Here is a 5,718-nt window from a genome sequence, read left to right on the forward strand (position 1 = left end):
TCAACAAAACGTTGACTTTCGGACTCGAAAAGCGAATAAAAGAGCGAAAGAAGACTTACGGAGGGTCCCCGAGTGCTAATCTAGATCAAATAGCTCAGGTATGAAACAATGGTTTCAACTTAGAGCTTCAAGATCAGATTGTTGTGATTTTTACACTAAGGGGGGGGGTATTTATAGGAAAAGTGGGACCGTTAGGATCGTTTTATCGAATATCGTGCCTTGATCTCGTGCGTACATGTGTTCAGGGGTTAAATTCACTGAACTTGGCTCTTGGCCCTTCATTGGGTGAAAAGGCATCGCCTCTTGATCGAACGAAAGGCCAGATTCTGCATTTAATGCAAAATCTTTCTGTCAGACATCCTCACGCGGCCCGCATCAGGATATGCAAAAACTCAGGCGGGCCGCCTGAGCCCGTCTGATCTGCATATACTTTGAAAAATGGCAGTTTTGGTCCCTGTTGCGTGTTTAAGCCATTTCCGACACTTCTAAGGCCCGTAAAGCCAACTTTAAGGCCCTAAAATGATGCCTAAACATTGTGGACATGAAACATGCTCAAAAATGTGTCGGATGTTGGTTCGTTTGGCCGTACGATCGCGGTGTTCGCTTAATTACGACGGAATGCGCATAAGTGTGAACGACGATCCAAATGACGCGACGAATGGATTTTTCTCATGCCAAACACTAAGGCATAATATAAGGATGCTTACATAAATTTTTGGATGTCCGGATGTATTCAGAACGTAAGTTATGCGCGAAAGTGCAAACTTGTGCACTTTTTGACACTTTTAGTCCCTGAATGACCCAGAAGTTTATTTTAGCATACCAAACCCCTCAAAGCCTATTTCTAAGCCATGTAAAGGATATTTATGGTATGTTTAACTTATGGACATGTTCCGGAATGTTCGTTATAGTTCAGATTGGCATACTTTCGCAGTTTGTCAAGTTTAGTCCCTGTAAGCGAATTAACTTGTTTTTGCTATACCAAAGCCTTCAAAACTTATTTCTAAGTTATGTAAAGGTTATTTAAGGTACGTTGAGTGTATGTTGATGTTCCGGAGTATTTGTCGCAATAAACTGAGTACGTTTACGCACCAGTTTGCGTATAATGCTCCAGAAAGCGATGTAGAGTTTGAATTTGAACAATAATTGATATGTGCAAAACATACACATATTTATACAAGATCCCAAGTATGAAATACAATATTTCATCGGCTTGGTATTTGTTTGATGGTCGCGGTGACACAGGTGTCACACGTTTGTCCCTTTTCTTGTATTTATGTTAGATTTGGTTGCCTTTTTGCTTCTTTTGTTTATTTGAGCTTATTTAATCCTGAAAATACAAAAGGAAGACAAAAACATACTTTTTCCAACATTAGTACTCAAAAGGGTTAGTTTTATGCCACAATTGATGTGATTTATGTGTTGCATTTTGTGCACATCAAATACCCCCACACTTGAATCTTTGCTTGTCCTCAAGCAAAACTCTTTATAATGTGGCTTTACACTCCCAAATGGAATGGGTAGAAGAGAAGGTTTTTGGGCTTGTCATAGAGTGTCAGGATTTCCAAGATTCTTTATTAAGTTTTATTCTTATTTATTTACAATCCTATTCGTCATGATTTATTAAAAACATTTCATAAGATAAATTACTTATTAGGGCATAACATGCCTTTTTTTAAATTCCATTTATATACAAGTTCACGTACCTCACGGGGGAATCACTCAACACTCGACCGAAGATGTATTTTAGTGAATCACTCGAGAGCGGCATGGAACTTACTCCTACCATAGGCTTGACAAGCAATCAATCCTCCTCCTTTTTAACTATATACCTTTGTAAATATCAAGAGGACTTTTGGGGTGAAGGTTTAGGCTTGGGCTAAAGGTGGGTGGTTGGGTTAGTGGTTAGTAAAAGGGCGAAAAGCGTAAAAAGCGTCGGTTTTCATAAGACTCATTATTTTTCAAAACTTTTTATTTTGATGAAGCATTTCTTTCAAAAAAAGTTGTTTTTGATAAACTTGTTTGTTTATTTCTTTGGCTTCATCATCAAGTTTTTTTTTAGAGTCATAATAAAAACCGAGCTTGTTACTAAAACAAAGGGTTTAAAATGAAAAAGGGTTTTGGTGGGTAAAAGGATTTTTGTTTTGGGTTAAGAAATGAAAAGGTTTAGGCTCAAAGGGGTTAACTAGGGGAATTTTGGGTAGGTGGTAAAAGAAAAAGAAAAATAATGGTGTAGAAATAAAAAGGGTTAATCCTAATGCCTCCATCATTTACTTACTCGGGTTTAAGTTGGTAAGGACCGGGAATGTATCGTCGTGGCAAGTTCTAGAGTCGTACGAACCAAGCGGCTATTCACACAAGAAACGAAAAATGAGCATTTAGTTTAAAGATATGTATTTGTATGCTCAATAAGGGCTCAAAACTCACTTTTGTGGGAATGAGTTTTTATGTGATCAAGTATATATAATCAAATTTTAACTAAGCTTGTCATGTCGTTTCATAATTTTCTTATGTTGGTTCTTTTTATCACGACGCTATCGGTTGTAAATTTGTAAAAATATAACCTTTTTAAAACTTGAATTTCCCAACTTAAACTTAGACAAGTAAAAAAATGAAAATTTTTAAAAAAAATTGGGGTGATTAGCGGTTCCAATAGAGTTTTGTGTAAGGCTTGTATTTAGGACTTGCAAGATTCAAGGTTTTAGCATCCCCTCACACTTAAATTACACATTGTCCTCAATGTGTCCCAAAAATAAGTTTTTAGGTTGATTGAATGTGTAAAAGGTGTGTAAAAGCAAAATTTATGTTACTGGGCATCTGGACACGACCCCGTGGTGTCCGGGCACGGCCCCGTGTTCAGATCGCCAGTAACAAAAGTTTGTAAAAAGAAACAGAAGCCTGGGCACGTGGGCGTGTTCAGTGAGCACGCCCCGTGTCCAGTTACCTGAACTGGGCATTTTCTGCAGATTGTGCAGCACAGGGCCGTGTTGGGCTGGTACGGCCCGTGCTGAACTTGCTGTAATGAAGAATATTTTGTCGGATGGCCCTGTTTTCGTGCATGGGGTGCTGGTGCAAGTTTCCCTTGTTATCCTTCACCATCCCGAGTGTGTTTTATTCCTGAAAATTATATCTGAACTAGAAAACATAAAAATTAATCTAAACTAAACTAAGGATAGTTCTGTGGAATGCCTCCGTGGTGCGCCACGTTTATAAGGGTCCTTGGCTAGACCCAAAGCCTGGTCATATGTTACCCAAGTGGGATGTTTTGCATCCCATGCTACACCGTCGCAGAGCATCATCCAAACTTGAGTTAATGACCTTCATGTAGTTGACCGGGTCTTCGTCTTCTACTCTTTTTCCAACTCCAAACTTCATTTCCTCGTCCCCAATCCTCAATGTTAGCATTCCATCATTCATGTCTACCACTGCTTGGGCCGTAGCTAGGAATGGCCTCCCTAGGATGAGTGGTACTTCGGCATCTTCCTCCATATCTAGTATGACAAAGTCGGCTGGAAAGACAAATTCGCCGACTTTGACCAATAGATTTTCCGCAACACCTTGTGGATATTTGACGGATCTATCAGCGAGTTGTATGCTTATTTTTGTAGGACTTGTTTTCCCTAAGCCGAGTTGGTTGAACATTGATGAGGGCATGAGGTTGATGCTTGCCCCGAGATCAGCTAGTGCATTACGAATGGGGGATTCCCCAAATGAACAAGGAATTGTGAAGCTTCCGGGGTCAAGCTTCTTTTGCGGGAGTTTGTTGAGTAGTAAGGCGGAGCATTCTTCGCCTAAATTAACTAATTGCAATGATTCAATTTTCCTTTTATGAGTGAGGAAGTCCCTCATAAATTTTGAATATTTAGGCATTTGAGTTAGGACTTCGATAAATGGAATATTAACATGCAATTGTTTTAATAAATTTTCGAACTTTGCGAATTGCTCATCTGTCTTTTGACGAATTAACCGACCAGGGTATGGAACCGGAGGAGTCTTAGTAGGCTCTTGGATTGGTGGAGAAGCCTTCTCTTGTTGGGGCGGAGTTGTGCTTCTTTCAGTTGGTGGCTGGAGCCTCTTCGGAACCCACGGTACGGTTTCTCAATGTTATGAGATGGACTTGTACATTCGGGTTGGTTTCGGTATTACTTGGTAACGCGCCTTGTGGTCTCTCAGAGAAATTCTGAGCTATTTGATTTAATTGCTTTTCGATGTTTTGTATACTAGCTTGTTGATTTCTAAAATTCGATTCCAATTGTTGAAATCGATCCGAGTTTTTCTTTTCGGTGTCGGAGATGAGGCGAGATACAGTACCTTCAAGCCTTTCTCGTCCACCTTGTTGTTGAGAGAAATTTTGTGACTCGTTTCTTGGTTGTTGAAAGTTTGTTCGTTGGTTTAGATTTTGTTGGTTACTACCATTGCCGGGTTCTCTCCAACCAAGGTTAGGGTGGTTACGCCATCCTTGGTTGTAGGTACCCGTTGGAGGACCCGACGGCCTAGGTCTATTATCAATGTAGTTTACCGACTTTGTTTGATCATCTAATTCTTTCATACAACTCCAATTTTCGTGTGGCCCACCACACCCTTCACAAGCCATGACCGAGGCGGTTTTTGTCATTTCTAGTTTTTTGATTTTTGAAGAAAGGGCCTCGATTTGGGCTTGTAAAGAAGTGCTTTCATTAACCTTATGGGCGCCCAGGGCAATAGATTTATTGCCTCGGGGAGTGTGCCACTGAAAATTGGTTTGAGCAATTTCCTCAATTTGATTATATATTTCGTTTGGGCTACGATTACCTAAAAGTCCCCCGGAGCTAGAGTTAAGTGTTTGTCTTGTGTGCGGCAACAACCCATTGTAGAAAGTGGATACTTGTTGCACACCGCAAGACCGTGATGAGGACACTTTCTTAGTAGCTCCTTGAACCTTACCCAAGTTTCATATAAGGATTCCCCATCCTCTTGTGAATATGTATTAATTTCAGTCATTAATTTAGCCGTTTTAGTAGGAGGGAAATACTTATATAGAAACTTTTGGGCTAGTTCATCCCAGGTGTTTACCGACTGGGAGGGCGTTGAGCCAAGCATTAGCTCGGTCTTTTAGTGAAAAAGGAAACATTCGAAGGCGGATGGCGTCGTTTGATGCTTCATTGATCCTAAAGGTATCACATATTTCTAAAAAGTTAGTAATATGTAGATGAGGATCCTCGTCCGCAAGCCCATGGAAGGTTGCGGAGTTTTGAAGCATTTGTATCAAATGTGGCCGAAGTTCGAAGTTGTTGGCTTCGACATTCGGTGCATTGATAGCGGCGCCTAGATTACCTACGGTGGGTCGTAGGTAATCCATGAGGGTACGTTGGTCCGCCATTGGAAGTGGGTCCCACGAAACTTTCTCTTGGTTTTTAGCTTTGAGTCTCTTTCGTAGAAAGCGTTCGGGTTCGTCTAGGGGTTCTTTTATGTCTCTACTGGAACTGGAGCTCATAGACTATGTGGAGAATGCAAATGTGGCGCCTGAGTTCCAAGTCCTGCAATAAAAATAAAAAAAGAACGTTGGTCAGAAGCTTCACCACGGCCCCGTGCTCAGATGAACACGGCCCGTGGTCGGAGGTACAGTGACTATTTTCTGGATCCCTGTTACTTGGGAGTTCGACACGGCCCTGTGTTGCACCGACATGGCCCCGTGCGTAACTCTCTGTAACTCGGAAAACAAAAACTGCCATTAACAAT

At 40.9% G+C, this 5,718-nt stretch overlaps 1 non-coding gene across 1 annotated transcript; it reads left to right on the forward strand.

Moving 5' to 3' along the window:
• The first annotated feature begins 4,879 nt into the window (after window positions 1-4,879).
• Window positions 4,880-4,986, forward strand: LOC118481422. Its single transcript, XR_004865630.1, has one exon. It is a non-coding gene; the product is annotated as a small nucleolar RNA R71 (small nucleolar RNA).
• Window positions 4,987-5,718: the final 732 nt, after the last annotated feature.

The sequence above is a fragment of the Helianthus annuus genome, chromosome 8 (assembly GCF_002127325.2).
Source record: "Helianthus annuus cultivar XRQ/B chromosome 8, HanXRQr2.0-SUNRISE, whole genome shotgun sequence".
NCBI classification, from domain to species: domain Eukaryota; kingdom Viridiplantae; phylum Streptophyta; class Magnoliopsida; order Asterales; family Asteraceae; genus Helianthus; species Helianthus annuus.